The sequence below is a fragment of the Triturus cristatus genome, chromosome 2_2, assembly GCF_964204655.1.
Source record: "Triturus cristatus chromosome 2_2, aTriCri1.1, whole genome shotgun sequence".
NCBI lineage: Eukaryota > Metazoa > Chordata > Amphibia > Caudata > Salamandridae > Triturus > Triturus cristatus.
The window spans coordinates 1,127,246,268-1,127,265,324 of NC_140582.1; the positions used below are offsets into that span (position 1 = coordinate 1,127,246,268).

The 19,057-nt window shown below is 43.1% G+C and overlaps 1 protein-coding gene across 3 annotated transcripts in view; it reads right to left on the minus strand.

The window, feature by feature from the left end:
- Window positions 1–19,057, minus strand: part of CTNNA2 (catenin alpha 2) — a 3,048,772-nt gene that overhangs the window by 2,991,403 nt on the left and 38,312 nt on the right. The window lies entirely within an intron of this gene.

The window sequence follows — 19,057 nt, forward strand, 5'->3', positions numbered from 1 at the left end:
GGATCCCCACGTGGGCCCTTATGTTTAATTTCTATATATATATTTTTTAATATATCAGCTTTGGCATCACCCTTTTGTACGCAATATGGCCCCACAATGAGCCTCACACAGAGACCAATATTTGTTTTTTGTCGGTCTAACAACCTTTTTATTTATTTATTTTTATTATACGACTATCTTTTTTCTGATTTTCATTCCAGTATAACGCGCTGACCTTAGCATTTTCCTCTGTCCTAGACAGCCAGACAATATTAGGAGGGTACTTTTGATTAATGGTTTGACCCCTCCAAGATGGCTCCTTTTATCGCTAACAGAAATGGCCGATTTTTCAACAAACTCGGCCCGGCCATACTTTGGTTTCATGACTGATTATATGTTGCCTCATTGCACTTCCCACGTTATCAATTTGATTTCTAGATAATCTTGACAACTGCACTATCACCTGCCTCAGTTGTACTACGGGGGCAAGACCGAGGAACACTTTCATATCCTCCCAAGATAGCTCATGTGTATTGTCAACAGTAGCGGCCATCTTGGTTCTGCTTTAACTTCCACGGTCTAGTCAAACTTGGTACACCAGCATGACTGGGCTTTTTCATTCCTATTTAAACTGCACCAGGAGACAGACGCGCTAAGATGCGGTCTGCCCAGGTGCCAGTAGGTGTTATTAGACGGAAGTGTGCTTTGACGAAGTAAGTTCCTTTTCCTCAACAGGTTCTTCCAGACATTTCAAAGCACTATTTTTCTGTTTCTTTGAGCATCTGCCATCCATGTTATGGGCAGACACAGCAATATGCTTTGCTGGTAGTTCTCTTATTTTCTGCTCTTTGCTCACAGTTAACTACAATGCTTTGTATCTTTTTAGGGTATGACTACAAGCCCCTCTACTCCGGCAGACCATGATGCATAGTATTTGCCATAGCATAAATATGTTCCGGAAATTTTGAGAACATTACGTGTTTATATGTTGTATGTCATGTGGTGTCCATTTTTTTCACGAGTGTTTTTAAAGTTATATTTCTGCATCTAACTATGCTTTCTCACAAAGGAGACGTCTGATGTGTTTTATTATTCCACATTAGATTAAAGCACTGATTAATTATTATTTCTAAGGGCACCAACTATAGAGGAGTACATTGATTGGATTACCTCATTGGGTATGGACCTGCCCACGTGAGAGGTGGGCAGGAATTATGTGCTAACTTTTCATTCTGTTTTATTCCCTGAAGAGATACTATGAGTCAAAGACAAAACCGTATGTATTTTGAATCGGGTGCTCACACATTAGGTGTGCATCCGCACTTTATCATAGGTTTTCACAAGGAGTAGCATGCATGGGGCTGGTCCTCGTGTGGTCCTGAAGAAGAGGTTTAGGGGATACCTTGAAACATGTCGACCGAATATTAGGGACTGTACACATAATAGTTATATCTTTTCCCTACTATTTAACCCCCTTTTTATCCATACCAACTAGGAGCGAGAGTAAAATATTAGCTCACTAGCTAGGTACGTTTAAAATCACTGTCACCACTCCACAAACACTGCACTACACATTTCTTCACAAAAAAGTGCTCCTACATAGTTCCGCAAGTCGCAGCATGCCCCAAGCAGCAGCTGTTCGGGATGGCCCCAATGATGAAGCATGTCACCTAGGGGCAACCCTGGGTGAGTGAGGGGACTCAAGAAAAGAATTTTCTTTTCTTTGGAAAGGGGTCTTGTTTTTTCGTGCATTCAGCGGAATCCCCATTCCCTTGGCTAGGTTTTTTGGATCTGACGTTTACAGATTTTTTGTGAACTAGTGCCTGACCTAAAACACTTTTTGATTCAAGTCTTTTTTAACAGTTCAGCTGTGGTCTGTGCAGGTAAGAGGGGTGGGGCAGGGTGGGGGGGATTTCGACAGACGACGAGGGAAAATGAATTATTTATTTAATTTTCCCTTGTCGTTGTCTGACAAATCGTCCCCGCGAAATCCGGTCCCACCTCCCCACCGCTCTTACCTGCGCGGGCCGCTCCTGCAATAGTTTTGCAAACAAAATAACTAAGCTATAAAAAACAATGATTTACACATCTAATGATTTGTAAATCACAAAAATACTGATAAAAGATTTAAATAACGATTACAATAATTAATAAAGAAAAACATCAATCGGCCTCCTATGTTCAGTCCAAATACAATGAAAATCATTTTGTGTCTCCATAATATATTTATTTGGTTCTTCTTGCATAATACATTAAAGGCTTTATCAAATATAGCCACAAAGTAGGATATGGGATACAATTTCATGACAATTGTTGCAGAAAATAAATAATCATTGTTTCTTGGATCCTTTACCCCATACTCTCAACAAAAAGCGATGAGAGAAATCAAATGAGATCTAAGAAAGGAGTTTAGGTAGTGTTTGTCACATGTGGGATTTCCACCAGAAATGTCTGTCATTGTTAGAGTGTGTGGCCATGTATTCACATTAAATAGGGCATGGGGGACATTCTTATATTTTAGGTGAATGTCATGCATCTGAAAAACTCAAAACACCCCCAAGTGATGCAAATGAACAAATGGCTTAGACAGCAATGTGATCAACCAAGCAGGGTATGGTTCAGATAATTGTCTTAATGTCTTATCTCTTTAAACCATTACAAACCTTTTTCAAAGGTTTTTTCTTTAATTAAGGAAGCTTCTTAATCAATAAATCAGATTGACTACAATGAGCAAAAATTCAAGCACAATTATTGTTCCCCTGCATGAGTAATATTAGATTGCTTAGGAAAATCATGAAAAAAGTACAATTATTTTCTCTCACAGGAAGTCTATCCAATCACTGCACTCCCCTCACCAAGAAACACTGTAAACAGTGCTAACTATAGGCTACTTTATTAAAGACTCTAATGCTGATACAGGCCAACCAGGTAATTATTTTATTCACTGAAACATCTCTTATTATTGCTGTTAAATACCTACCTAAGAAAGACACTGCCACTGTCCTCAAAAAGCACCTGAAAAACAAACAACTGCTTCAAAACTGACAATAGTGAATGAAATGCTCTGTCTTTAAATCAATGTCTTTGAATACATAGAACAATTTTAAAGAGACGACCATTGTTTCTGTGCACTAATGGAGTACTTAACCAGCACTCAGCAGTCAACAAACCACGTACGGCATCAATTATTGTAGACTCCAGTGTCATCTTTCAAGCAGTTAAATCTCTCATGAAAGAAAGCTGAAATGAGCTGATTCCGCGCCATGAGTGCGGCAGGATATATGCCTTCTCTTCTGTGGCAGAAACATGCCTAAATATTAAAGTTAAATATTTTGTGCAGTTTTGCATGAAAGTTTCACTTTAAATAGCAAATTTATTAAAAGAATTGATTATTAGTTTTTCTATGTATAACAAGAATCTCTCCACTTGAGATTGCTTTCAGAGAAAAGATCAGCAGACAACTCATCATTTACTCAATCAAAATCATTTTTTTTATTTAGCAGGAAAGTGGTTACATACAGATCGCAAGTGGTAATTAAGAGCGGACCTACGAAAGCTAGATTAATTAATAATACTATTACCTTTTAAGCACAGACACGACTATTTGTATCCTACCAAACCCCTAAGTTAGCTCCTTAGATGGTAATAGCACTAAGTTACCCCTTTGAGGTTTAATGTGTGCTCTACAAATATGCCTGTTAGGTTATTTGTGCCTTTCTACATAAACAATATTAACTGTAGATGCTTCTGGTTATCCCGGGACTGCGTTGGCAGGCTTAGTGATGTGAATAAAACATCCATAAGTACTGTGGTGCAAAAAGAACAATTGATGGACGGAATAAAGAAACAATGTCAAACATTCACCCCGGTACAGAGATCTATGCCTAAATCCATTGTTTTTTTGCACACCATGCCATTTCACTTTTTTTACCCAGCCATATGCAAATCAGTGATGACCCTGCTCCCCATAGGATCAGTCCAGCCTGAACTGCCAAGCCAGGTTCTCCGTGGACCAGAAACAAGCATCCTGGCACTGGTTTCAGGGTATCACCCCTCATCAGCCAGGCAAGCTTAATTCCAGTGGCATGGTGAGCATGGTTACCATGTCTGGGCATACCCTTCCCACTTAGGGAGAAAAATGCAAAAACAACAAGATTTAAGAGCTGTGGTGAGCAGACGTTAGAACTATGAATCAAGGATGTAGCAATCAACAGTGCAACAGAGGCATCTGCACCAAGGCCCAGCGTCTGAAAGGTCCGAGGATAACTGATTACTGCTGCAGTTTTCTACTAACAATCGGTCAGGTTGCCTATTTATCTTACTAGCATTAGGGTCCATTACATCCTAGCTACACCACTGCTAATGGTGGTGTGAAATGGTTAAACTGGACACACTGACAAAACCTTTTACTGGTGGGGTATTTGAATCAGCACTTCACATATGCAGAATTTACACCTAGGGGAGTTATAATACTATAAAGAAAATGTTATGAACACTTTGCATGTTCTTTGCATTACAACCTGGGAGGAGAACATGCCCAGGCTTCCATTCCCTGTCTGACCTCTGAACCGCAGCGCTCAAAGCAATCACAACGCTGCTGTAAGGCAGCGTTGTGATTGGTCATGGGAGTGTGGGAGGTTGCGTGCTTCCTGCTGCCCCAGGAGAATAGAAGAGGACGGAGAAGAGGCGGCGGCTGGCTGCACCCAGGTAAGTTGTTTTTTTTTAGTTCCCGCTCCCACCCCCCTACGTCCATTTGGTAGCAGCCGCTACTGAACATTCCACATAGTCATACACACAGTGCTGGATAATAAGTATATAGCTAGTGAGTACAAGCTGTCAATAAAACAATCTGCATTAACCCGTGCAATGGACAACCCCCATAGAGCAAAGTCATTCAGGCTACGCCATCCGTATACATAACATGCTACTATTTTCTGTAGCCATATCCGTTAACTTTACTTGTACATCAATCAACATGTACCATTACTAACTAGACCCTTCACAAATCTGTACTAACCATATACAACCAAACAACCATGCACAAAGAATAGATGGAAACCACAGCACTGTATGGTGCCATGTTAATGCTGGAATGTGCTATTACTATATTTAGCATAGCACAACCAGGGGCACCAATTGCTGTTCAGGAGCTCACAGGAGCCACTTCCTTTGTTGATAATGTATGCACAGGGTTAACTCCAGTTCTAGATTTGGTACACTGACGGCAGAGGTTAGCGTTTACGGTCATGGTGAGTGCTGGTATGATATTCAGCTTCTGAGAGCCCTGGGACCAGTAGAGGTTGTTATACTTACCCAGAACGTTCTATGGGTGGAAGGAAAAGCACTTAAAAAATGACCAAGTGCTAACCTTTCCTTACAACTTGTTTAGACTGCAGTGCAAATCTAAGTGAGAGCAATCACTGCAGATGTCAAAAGAGAGCCACCTCCAAACTGAACAGAGGTTGTAGCATCTTCATTGCAGACCTTCGTTACCTGCTCAGGTGGACGTCTACATTGTTAGCCCAAGTCTCTGAAAGCACCCTTCATGACCAAAGTATGATGTCAACATCACATGGACACCAGATGGATTGGTCCCTTTCCTGCAGTTTTGGACTTTCCTTCATATTGTCCTCAATATTTTCCAAACCTTTTTTGGCCCACATTTCATTTTACACAGGACAGGGTTTAACAGGGCTCTCATGCCAGGGTCGCCCATGACTGAATAGTTGCACCACTTCACTGTGAGCTTGAAAACTATGGAGGACAAACAGAAGAGGATGACTACATTTGTTATTAGGAACAATCTAACAGTCAAATAAGCTACAGGAGAGTTCACCTATAAGAAACTCTCACTTCGGCACCTGCATCCTCTTACTTCATGAATTATTGACACAGAATACAGTTTTTAATCACATGCCTTGAAAAAGTCCAGTCAGTTGGCTGAACATGTATTGGATTGGAAGTGTGTAAGCACAATAAAGATGGCAAAAACATACCACATGACCTTGGAGTTATGGACTGATTTTTCTGGTTATTTGTCCTCAAACATTGTTATTCATACAAATTGTTGGAGTGCTCCAGTATATTGTTTTAAGCTATTGTGACTGTTATTCTTTGGAGTAACACCATCATTGCTCTTACAGGTAGCAGGGGCATGTACTGTGGTAACACCAGCCTTTGAATAAGTATTATTTCTGTATACTTTCTACCCTGACTAGGTGAGTACTGATCAACCTTTGTTGTTATTGTTACAGCTACCTATCTACATCTAACTTAATTGGAAGTCTACTATACTTAGTCAAGGAGCTACCCAGATGGACAGAGAAGAATAATAGATCTAGGGAGCATTTAAGATAAGACCAGGGCAAAGAACGCAAGAGTCCAACCTACTATCAAACTGAAAGAATACTCTATCATGATAGGTACTGTTGTTATGGTACATATATTTTAAAGAGCACACAAACCACAATTTTCAACAGCAGATAGTGCAGCTGTGAGTTAGCCATAAGGAAGGTAGGGCCAGATGTACAATCAAGGAATTTGTGACTTACAAATTGCGAGTCGCAAATTGGTATGTACTACAGTGTCTGCGACACTGATTGCGATTCCCAATGGGGTTGCAAATGCAAGCCTCATGGATATTAATGAGGCACTCGCACTTTGCGACCCCTTTGGGAATGGTTGGCCCTCCCAGGGAAGGTTGCCTGCTGGGCTCAGCAGACCACCATGTCTGGGACTGCTTTTCAATAAAGTTGGGTTTTTTTCCAAATGCAACCCGTTTTCCTTAAAGGAAAACGGGATGCATTTAAAAAAAAAAATGAAACCTTTCGTTAAATTTTTTAAGGGCAGGCAGTGATCCCTGGGACCACTGCCTGCCCCTAAAAAATATTTTCGCCTGCATTTGCAAAGGGGAAGGGGTCTTATGGGGACCCCTTCCCATTTGCGACTGCATTACCACCCTCTTGAAGAGGGCAGGAAATTGTGAGTGTTTTGCGACCGCAATTGCAGTCGCAAAACATTCTTACATGGCTTGTGAGTCGCTATTAGGAAGGGAAAACCCCTTCCTAATAGCGAGTCACAAAACCTATTTAGCGAGTTGCAAATAAATCGCGACTCGCTAAAAAGGATTTGTATATGACCCAGTAGGTTTTTGCATGCGCAAACGGGTCTCAAACCCATTTGCCCATGCAAAAACGGGTCATACATCTGGGTCGTAGTGCTCATTTGGGATTATGTTGTGCAACAGTATTACTCGACCCATGTCTGTGTGTTTGTACCACTCAATTGATCAGGGAATTGTGAAGTGCGCTACTCACCCATGAGGGTCTCAAGGCGCTGGGGGGGGGGATGGTCCAGCTCCGGGTCAGTTGAAAAGCCAGGTCTTGAGGCTCTTCCTGAAGGTGTGCAGTGTAGGGGAGCATCTGATGTTGATCGGGAGCTCGTTCGAGGAATTATCCTGGAACGCAACTCATTGGTTTGGGCTGTCTTTTATCGTCCTTATTGTTGTCTGCAAGCACCGTTCCCTGTTGTCTAACTACTACCTGTAAATTATCACCCCAAAGGTCTCCACGAGGGTGCTGATCTTGTGACTTACTGCCAAAAGGTGCGCATGTTTGGTGGTTATGGTTTTATATGGTGCCTGTGAGTTTTCATTTGGTGTGGTATGTTCGACTTTTTCTAGATTCCTCCAGTGCTAGGTCCCAGGAGGTTTTGTGGTGTTAAACTTGATGAGTGTGAATTTTCTTGCTGTCTGAAATTTGATGGAATAATTGAATGTGCTGTGTGCCCATCCCCATGATTAGGAGTTCTGCCAAGCTTCCTTCCTACTCTTCCTCTCAGCCTGATCCCTTCTGCTGAATGGAGCAGGCCAGCCTTCAATCACAGCGTGCACAGTAAGCATGCCCTGCTGCAGTTAAGCCTCTTAGCGATAACCTGCAATTCAGCGCCCAGCTAAACTGCAATATTTTTAATGAAAAATGAATAGGCTTATAATTGCTAACAACATCCGATATAAACGCATTATCATTTGACTAGTAATAGCAAATATCGCATCAAATGGAAGAATCTACATTTCCATATCTATGACAAGTGTACTAAAAATAATCAATTTGAATAATGATTTGCATAAGTACGAAAATCACAAGTTCTAAATGAAGACCTGTTCACGAACTACCCGCCTACTCACAATTTTCATGCTAAAACATCTCTTTGCTAAATTAAAATTTTCATGCCTTTTCAAACCTTATCAACGGGTAGCGCTAAAAGGTGTTCTGCAAATAAATGTGTTGGGCTGAGCTTCACGCTACGCTTCTGGTTTACAAGTCTAGTTTAGTAATTCTCAAAGGTAGTTAATCTATAAAAAGTAAGGAAGCTCAGGTTCACATGGGATGCCTCAAGACTAGCCTATGCTTACTATATCTCTATCATGACTTCACATAGCAGGGGTCTCCCGCGTGTACCATGGCACATTACTACTACAGCCGTCAGATAACAAAGAGTGGGTATATCCAGGGACCTGGCTTCCTCCATGGCGCTGCTCGGATACCCAGAGAGTTGAGTGACCTGAGGCTTACTCAAGCAACAACTTATCTAAAGCATGTGTCATGGGTCACCACTTATGTACCCTATTCGCTAAATTAAATATAGTTATAAATATATATTTACAACCAGATTTCACTTTTTTATATGTGTCAGGGATTCACAAAGTGATTTCTATCAGTCACAACCCATTGATGTGGGCGGAGATCTCCACCATATGTGCGGCAAAACCTACAGCCATAAATACTATTCAAGGGGTGGGAAGTGGGTAATCAAAGTGGTGGCATAACTCCCCTTCCTGGGTTGGAAGGAAAACGGATCACTCCAAGAAATTCTAGTTTCCTGCTTTCATGCAGGAAACAAATTGTGCTGGAAAGAACACCACCGAGCAGCACAAAAACCCCTGCTTTATACATTACTTGAACTTTCTAGGAGCGGGGCCTGAAATATGCGCGTTGCGCTGCTTTTCAGTCATATTGCTGACAATTTTGGGTGATAGGAAAAGTATTTTCAGGTATGTCCTACATGTAAGCAAATGTAACCAATCAAATCTTATCTTCACCGCAGATATTATTACAATGTGCGTGTTTCCATGGCAGCATTTCTGGGCACATTCTCCTATAAATGTGCATCAATTGAGGCTAGGGTCTTTGAAAACGAATGGGAATGCTAGAATGTATGATGTTTTTCTGGCTGATTCCAGAACAGTGCATGGAGTACCATTGAATGGAGGGTGGAGGCTGTTGTCATGTGTATTTTGATGACTTGTGGATGGATTGTACATTAGTGAGACTTTCAGGTTCATGCATGCTATGTCAGAGCAGCTTATCCTGTGCTGGCGATGGTGGTACTTCATGATCTGCTACATCTCCCCAAAAGCAAAGACAAAGGTGACTTGAGCGAGATGTACTAAGGATCAGGTCTCATAGAAGTTACTAATGCTACCTTATCCTTGCTTTGTGTTGCAACATATGTGCAAGTGTGTGACAGCACCAAGCGGTCATACCGAAACATTTGAAAAAACGTGCCTTATGCATAATAATGAGGCTGACCTCTGTCTGGGGGGATGAGAGGAACAGGAGACCCATGTCACAGCAGCCCCCTCCCCCCTGGCAAAAGGCCATCATTGCCGTCCCCGTCCCTTCGAGGGAGGGGCAATAATAAAAACAACAACAAATCTCATCTATGGTTAATGACTCCAATGACAGTTGCAAACAATTGATTCACATCTCTGCCAGTGGGATGTAGTCCCTTTTTGATTACAAGTAAGGAGAACTCCGAACGGGTTTATTGCAACTCACAAATCCATTTGCGACTCATAATGCGTCTTTGCAACATTACAAGAATGAATCTTGCACTCGGCTGGCCTGTACATTTGTTCACCACAGGCATTTCCGGTTAAAAATCAATTGATACATCAGGCCACTCGTGAGCTGTGTGCATCCAACTCAGAAGGATGAATGGAATGTGTTTGTTGCTCAGGAAATGTGTCTATAATACATGCTTCTGCTCTGATATGTTGAGCTGTGACTAGCAATATTCATACCACAGCAATATTGACATGTTTGATTATGCAAGTGGTAAAAAATGGAGCACAGAGATCATTTTTTAGGAATGAAATGTCTGCAAGTTAAGCAGTTCTGCTTACAATGCGCTGGCACTGCCCATTAGCAATATGAGAGAGCCAGAGAAAAGTGCCAACACACAGTACCAGTAAAGTGCACAAGCACTTCTGGGATTAGAAGCATGGTCTATATTGGGCCTGGCTGAGAAGTGTTGGTCTTTTTGATTGCTGAGTGACAGACCTGTTGAGAAGTGTTGGCGCTCTCCCTCTTACGCTGCGCCCAAGGATAGCGCTCCCATTACCATCATCGCACTCCTGCTGTGAACTAACCACCCTGTCTTTCCTAATTAGCATATCTGTCGATATGTTGGCACTGTTCAATAATAAAGAAGGAGACTTGCTTTCAGCTACTGCTAATGTCTCATCAAATGTGTGACATTTCTGCTGGAGAGCTCGGGTGCTACATATGAAAGAAACACACCAGCTGTGCAGCAGTTTTAGCTCAAATTTTTTCTTTGTCTCATTAAATCTCTGCTTTATATTTTGCTTTGGTCTATGTTGAAGGGGCCCCTAACTTAATGGACCTGCTAGTGAACCACTCCAGCATGTCTTAGTTTCACCCATAGGGCTCGGACAAAGGAAATATTCCTAGATTGTCTCCCGAAGGTGTTTTCCACTTAGAGTAATCACTCTGAACCTCTTTCCTCTCATGCCCAGTGGTTGTACAGGTGCAGTATCGCTCTCCACAGAGGAGATTCCTGGTGAACCCAGCAGCCAAGGAGTGACTGCAAACAATGAACCAGAGATGGGGAACACTGGAGTAAAAGATGCTGTCAAAGGATGATCTTGAATACAACATGGGCCCTTTCTTGCTTCACAAAATAAATGATTCCGTGCATTTTGTTGCATGATTTTTATACAGATTGAGTATGAATACTGGCCACAGAAAACCAAAAGAGTCATCGCACTCCTTACTCATTCTGGATGTCTAGGAGGAAAAAACTACACTTGGTGACGCACAGCGAGGCAGCAAGGCAAGTAGGCAATCCCGCACACTTCTTACGGGTGGAAATGCACACACAGACAGCAGCAACCTGAAAGACAAGTGCAATCATTGTTAATGCAGGTGACTGCAGCCTAACAAACAAAGGCTGTGAATAGAAGCTGTAGCCCTACTGCTGTACTTCGATGAGCTTCACTACAAGACAATCATGGCACTGGTGGTGCCTTGCTAGATGTTTAAAGCTGCATGTTGCCCATCACCTGAAGGCCTGAACTTAGTTTGACCTCTGTTCCTAGCCCTGCTCTCTGCCCTGCTGCACATACCTGTATGGAGCATCCCAGAAGATATGGTGTCCAGCAATGCTAACCAAAGAACAGCTGGAAACCCACCAATCCCTCCTAAGGCATAGAGACCCTCTCATCAAGAGGAAGGGGGTCCTCCTGGAGTGGTGTTGCTTCCACTGGACCAATGTTTATCTCAGTTACTGTGTGGAAGGGACTGTCATCCCATTGTCTGGCACCTTCTGGCCTTCACCTGCAATGCCACATCGTCAAGAACCTATCACCGTGACTTGGGATGAAATGTTCTATAACCACCCTTGGGAAACGCTCGGAACAGTTGACATGCGTGCCAGCCAGATTCATATCAACACAGCCGGGGTGTTCCTAAAAGTGCAGCCCATGACTCACTGAAGCACAAGAGGCTCCATTTATTCTCTTTCACCCTCAGTATTAGTCCTTTCTGAGCCTAATGCCAGTGTGCTGGTGTTTTCTCATTTGATTGAGGTATTGATTATCAGCAATGGCTGCTTTGTTACTCATTGACTAGCCAGCCTCAGCCCTCTACCTCACGAGGTTCTGAATGTCTGCCAGGAACTTGGCCATCATATCTTTCGGTGACCATGCACTTACGCACCAATAAATAAAGTAAGTAAATACATTTAAGCCGTGAGACATCTATCGTTCAAGTTTTTAATAGCACTTGTGCGAATTGCACAACCATGACCAGCAGTTAGTTAGAGATAATCACCTTTCACGGCTGCCAAAATTGGTCATAAGATCCTGGCAGACTCCCAGGGCCACAAGAGTTGAAATTGATACATTTTGGTTAGCAGGAGTAGAACTATCAGCACTGCCCCTGGTGCACCATAATAACTAAACCTTGAGCATCAAAGACTGCAAATTAGTGTCTTTTATTGCGCTGTATCAAAAGTAAGACAATATGTACATGCGTGTGATTGTAATCAAGGTGGAAACATTGGTCACAGGTTCCTTCTGACTTCCCTTTTACAGTCCGTCAGGTCGCAGCGCAGGGCCCCGTACGCGCGACTGCTCCCCCTTCAGTGGCTACACAGTTTCCGTCAGATACAGAACGCGGGGGACCTTACGCCGTGGTATGCTGGGGATGGTCGATGGCTGGGGGTCTGTATTTTGATAAAACCTTCCTCTCACTTGAGGATGTGAGGGAATATCATCAACTGCCACCTGCTTAACTTCTACAATATGCAAAAATCTCACCCTCAACCTGCAAATTATGGGTGGCCTTTCCGGATGAGCAGGAAGAATTGCAGACATTGCAATTACTGCTTGACTCGGGCTCTTCTTGGGGCTGATTTCATGCGTATGCCCTGAAGGTGGACAGTAGGGTAGACATGACGAAGATCGAGGACAGATGGTTGGCAGACCTACCACTGCCCCTCATGGATGGGGAATGGCGGTGGGCATTTGCGCACGTCCGGGAGGTTGGCAGCGATGCTCGCTTTAAGCTCATGGATTTCCATTATTTACCTCGCACCTACCTGACAGCTCAGCGAATATCTGGTTTCATGCGGGGCACTGTCTAATGTGCGTTCTTCTGACCCCAAAATCTGGGTTACAAATGAGACATAGATTAGCCCTACTGGGGCTTGTGTTCGCCAAGCGCCGCATTGGAATACATTGGACACCCCCTCCCCCCCCCCCGCTGGATAAATGGAGGACTGATTTGAGTGAATGGGGAGTGGGCGAGGAGAAGTCCACAGTAATGGGGATGATGAACATGGCCTAAAGATCTTGGGGGATATAATGCAAAAGCTGATGACTGATGAGGAGCTGGGGATTGCGCCATCTGTTCTCTTCCAGACTGCGCGGTCCGCTTCGCCCCTGATAACACCGAAGATCAATTCTGCGAATGTCAGAATGCTATACAGCAGAGTCTGTGAGTGTAGGATGTATTTGGGGAGAGGGGTCAACCATGGATGCATTGCAGGTGGGATTGGCTGCGTTCGCCGCACGTAACTGGGGGGACTCACCTGGAGCGGGATGGCTCCATGTGGCTGCTGAGACTACTAGATTCTAGATGAGTTGAGACCATTTATTGACGGGTTGGGCCAGACTTCACCTGACCCTCTGTTTAAACCCTCCCACCCCCACCAATTGCCCTCCACCTGGTGGAGGGGCCTGGCTTCCCTTGAAAACATAGGGCATCGGATCCTGTTGTTTTCTTTATTTTTGCACAACTGCACTCACACCCCTTATTGCTCTGCTGCTACCACAGTAGATGGTTATTGTGTGTTTTTTTGGAGTGGTTCATTACAGGATGTAATGTTATGTACACATACTATGTTGATGTGGAACTGCACATTCTATCATGATGCTACTGAGCTGGGACCACTGGCACCTTGCACAGGTTCCATATAAGGTATGTCTAAGTTGTGTTACTGACTGAAGGATGCTACATATTCTTTATTATTGTACTATTTCTGTATATAACAACATATAATGTACCATACTGTGCAAATTCTAAAACAAGTTTTTTAAAAAAGGGTTTTACATTGGGCTTGTTTTCTCAAAATGGTTCCTTATTAAACATTTCAGGGGGTAGATTAGTTGCAGGCCCCGGGACACTTTAATATACAATGGGAGCATCTCCTTTAGGCTCAAATTTAAAAATATTTCAGCACTTTGAAATATCTGGAGTAATTCTAGGAGTTGACACTTCATTGGATAGCATTTGCCCCTTTGTGACCTATGAGAGAGAATCATGATTTGTGATTTTTCTTTGTGACCAGCACAGTGATCTGAGGTTACAAGTTACCAAACTCTGGTAACTGAAACATCTAGTTCACAATATTTTTTTTTTAGTATTTACTATGTGCTACTTTCATGCAAAGACTTAGGGCCTGATTTAGGGTTTGGCGGACATTGTTACAAATATGGCACATATCACGTCCATCAGATGACAAGTGCATTTTATCCCAATGCGGTTCTGTTAGAACTGGGGGTCTCTACTTGGCAGAGGTAGGTACCTTTGACCAAATAGGGACTGTTGCTTCTAAGTCAGGTAAAGGGGATTACACTACTGGATAACCCCTGCTCACCCCCATGGTAGCTTGGCACGAGCAGACAGGCTTATCTCAGAGGCAGTGTGTAAAGCATTTGTGAACACATACAGTAATACAGTGAAAACACTACAGATGGACACCACACAGGTTGTATTTTAAAAATAGGTATTCTTTATATAGACTTATCACAAGACCATAAACGACAAAAATCCACAAAACTGTAACCAATAATAATTCTTCAAGATGGTAGAAATAGTTCAAAAATAGGTTATTCACTTAAAAGCAGTCTTTAACAACAGATAACCCCCAACTGGAGTTATCACGACGTCAAGGTCAAAGAAATCGCAAAGTACGGCGCCGACCGCGAGGTGCGCGGCGTCAGGCCCGGAGTCAAAACACACCCACAAAGAACAGTGCCTTGGAAAAGCGAGAACATAGGCAGCCCAAGGAGTCGGGGAGGTGCTGTGTCATTGTTCCTTGCTTCGGGGTGATGATGCGTCTGGGAGCTTGATGCTTGCGCAGGCAGGGGAGGTGTCAGTTCCTGACCGGAGAGGAGGTGACGTCACGTTCGCGCCGAAACCACGGTTCTGTACGATGTCACAATGTCAATGGATTCTTGACCACCCACGTCAACGATCAGCTCGGCGAAGATGTTGGCTTTGGAGTCGAAGCGGCACAGCAGCAGGCGTCGGGCCGGCGTCGCAAGTCGGAGCAGCGATCACGGCTATGGCAGGATTACGATGATGTCCGCTGGCGTCGATGTCGCACGGTGGTTGGCATCGGGTCTACGTTGCAAGTCGGAGTAGCGCTCACAGCTACGATGCAGAAGACGGCGTCGCTCGCCGGCGTTGGTGTTGCAAAATTCCTTATGTAGCAGCTAGAGCAGCAAGTCCTAAATGCAGGCAAACAGAAAGAGTGAAGTCTTCAGTCAGGAGGCAAGCTCACATCAAGCCCTCGGAGTAATATTCTGCAAGATGATGAAAGTCCTTTAAAAGTTCCTTCTCCGCTCCTTGGCACTGAAGACACCACTGTAGGCCAACCCAGCAACACAGCACACTGGCAGGGGGTCTGGGTCCCCATATTTATACTACTAAATCCTTTGTCCTCTGAAGGCAGAGGGGCCATACCTAGTCCAAACCAGTTCGATGCAGTCCAGGAGCACTTTGTTTACAGGACTCCTTCTTTCCTTTGACAGTGTGGGCCAGGGACATCAGACGCACCACCGGAGGTGGAGCCAGCATTGTGGAAGGTAGGCACAGCCCTATTCAGACCCAGGTGCTACTCCTCCCACCACTCTACATGCAGATAGGTCTATTCAGCCCTGTGTGACTCACCCTGTCTCCTGGAATCCCTCAGCCCCTGTCACTCACAAAACCAGACACACAATACACAAGCTAGCAGAGGCAGGCTGGATGGTTAGTTAAGAAAATACCTACTTTCTAAAAGTCGTATTCTCAAACACAGAATGTTAAAACCAACTTTACTAAAAGATGTATTTTATCATTCTGAGTCCAGGCATACTAAACTCGAATTTCTACCATGTTCCCTGGGTCAGTTAGGATTATAAGGTGTTATACTCAAACTGCCCATTCTGGCCTATGGGGACTGGTAGCCTTGCAATAGTGAAAAACAAAAATGGCTGTAATTCACTATCAGGACATGCCACACACATCAGGGCATTTCCTAGCTTTCACATACAATGCACCCTGCCCTATGCCCTACCTTATGGGTGGCTGATATGAAGAAAAGGGAAGGTTTGGGAACTGGCAAGTGGGTGCACTTACCAAGTCGACATGGCAGTACTAGACTACACACAGGCTCTGCAATGGCAGGCCTGAGAGACACTTTACAGGCTGCTTCTGTGGGTGGCACAACCAGTGTTGCAAGCCCACCAGCAGCGTTTGATTTACAAGCCCTGGGCACACATGGTGCACTGTACTAGGGTCTGACAGGTAAATCAAATGAACCAATCATGGAGTCACTAATCCAATACAATACTTTACATAGGAAGCACTTGCACTGTGGCACTGAATAGCAGTGGCACAGTGCCCAAAGCATCTAAACCAGCAAAACATATCAAAATCAGAGGAGGTAATCCATAAAAAAAATGGAAGGGAGACTCACGCCAATAGTACCACATCTAACAGCTTGTAAGAAGGTGGCTGGGATAACTGTCATGTTTGCGACTGAGTACCTATCTGCAAAACACTAAATTAGGCTCATAGGGCCTGAGTTAGGGGTTGAGCGGATAGGGGGACAGTAGCCAAAAAGTAGCCAATGTCCTGTCAGCTCCATTAAGAGTGCATTGATGCAAATGGCACTGTATATTCGGTGGGTGAGACATCTTTTTGGCGGATGTCAGGCTCCGTCAAAGTTTAAATAAGGCCCTTAATCCATCGTCAAAGTAATAACATTGGTAGAAGAATCTGTCTTTATAAAGATCATAAAAATGCTGCCTTATTGCACCCAGTCTTAACTTTCAAACCAACTCCATGAGCTTGGAGGCTGCCCCATGGAGGAAAGGATGCTCTGAAGACCCAGCCTTCTGTTGAATGCAACTAACCAGAAATTCATTTATGTTGATCTTTGCAAAAATGTAGAAAATCTGAATCCAAATAGGTTCATTTGAGTTACTATTGAAACATCTCAGAAATCATCACTTTTACCTATAATTACATTTATTAGTGGATAGCAGCTGAGAAATTGGTTCCAAGGCAACATGGCAAAGTGATATGAGAAGCCTAGTTATCAAAAAGCAAAAATCAAAGAAGATGGTCTAATTAGATGATCTACTCCTGACCTCATTTGGGGAGTTAATTACTTTTATTGAATTATCTTCCATTCCATCCTTCTGACATTGCGTGATCAGAAAGTCGAAAGGCAACATCATGATTCTGTCCTCCTACGACCTACACGGTGCATAAAGGACAAGACAGTACACCGTCACAGTATTAGCAAAATATAGAACTACTGGGGTTAGTGCCTAGATTTTCTTAGACAGTTCTTTGCAGTATTTCTCTTTGACATGTGACTTATTGTCTTTTGATAGAATTCGAATAGGCACCTCCTAGTATTAGAACATTTTCCCTCAACACCATTAGTAAGAGACAGTATAGTTCACACACAGTAACATAGGTACATCAACTATTTATGGCATGTGTGTTTTCAGTAGCGGCTGGTGCAGCCAAACGCGGTGAGTCGGGGCGGGGATGGGAGAATTGACAGATGACGGAATAAGATTTATTTATTTTCCCCCCAGTCTGTCGTCTGTAGACTCCCCCCCCCCTCTCGCCCCTCCCCCACCCCACCGTGCTTACCTGCACGGCCGCCGCTGTGCGTTTTTAATGTTCATCCTGAAGTAAGCAGACAATGGAGATTATTCACACCATCGGAGGACCAGCAGGATTGGCTTTACGAGCTCTCGCTATTGTCCACATCCTGAAGAATGCCTATGCACAGATCCAGAGTCTGAGAACGTTCTTTATAGTCGTGAAAGGATTAGGATTAAAACTCCTGATAATTTAAATGCTTCACTAATTCGTTCAATAATAGCCTTGAAAAAAATTATTTTTCGAATACAGGAGTTACTAAAGCTTTAAAATGAAGCATCGAAAATGACACAATTTTATTTTATTTTGTTAGTCTTATATATTGTTTATGTTTTCTGGAGAATCCCTTCTAGGTGCTTGGTGTGGGGCCAACTGAAAGACCACTCTAAAGTACAGACTGGCACAGCTGAATTGACCATGCAGTGCCTTTACCACGCAGCTTTTCCCATGCATGCATCCGCCATGCATGATTTTGTTTGGTGCTTTTACAATGCAAACCTTTACCACGCAAGGTAAATCTAGCTATTTAAAGTATATTTTTATTATTTCGCTTATTTTTTATTTGTAGAGTTTTATGTTGCGCGAACTTGACCGGAAGGCATCAGAGCGCTTCACAGTGTTTACATATTAGTAGTTATGTGGTTCACATAATACATATTGGGGTAGACATACAGGCAAAAAGGCCGTACATAAGCAAAACATATGACGGTGTTAGGATCAGTAGCTGATACATTATTGAGGTAGACATAGCTTATACATATAGAGATTGTTTTAACAATGCATAGTAGCAGTACATATTGGGGTAGGCATAAAGACATAATGGCAGCACGTAAGTGAAATATCTAAGGCACTTTTGCGTTAGATACAGCCTATACATTTTAGATTTTGATTTAACAGCGCATGGTATCAGTACCTATTTGGGTTGGGATAAAGACATAAAGGCAGTACGGAAACAAACTATATGACGGCATTAAAATCTGTAGCTGATATATTATTGAGGTAGAAACAGTATAACTTTAGAGATAATGATTTTAACAATGCGTAGGGTTACATGAGTAGTAGGTAAACATTAATAAGCCCAAAGATTAACAGTGGACTGCAGCATGCTTAAGCGAAATATATGAAGTTATTAGGATCAGTACTCATACATTATTGAGGTAGAAACAACATCTATATCCATAGTGTTTTAACAATGCTTAAAAACATTTGCACAGAGTTACCCTGGAAATAAGTAAACATAAATAGGACCAAAGATTGACAGTGGGCTGTGGCATGCAGTAGATTTGATGGGTGAGATAGTTCATGTGTAGCTAGGGGCGGGC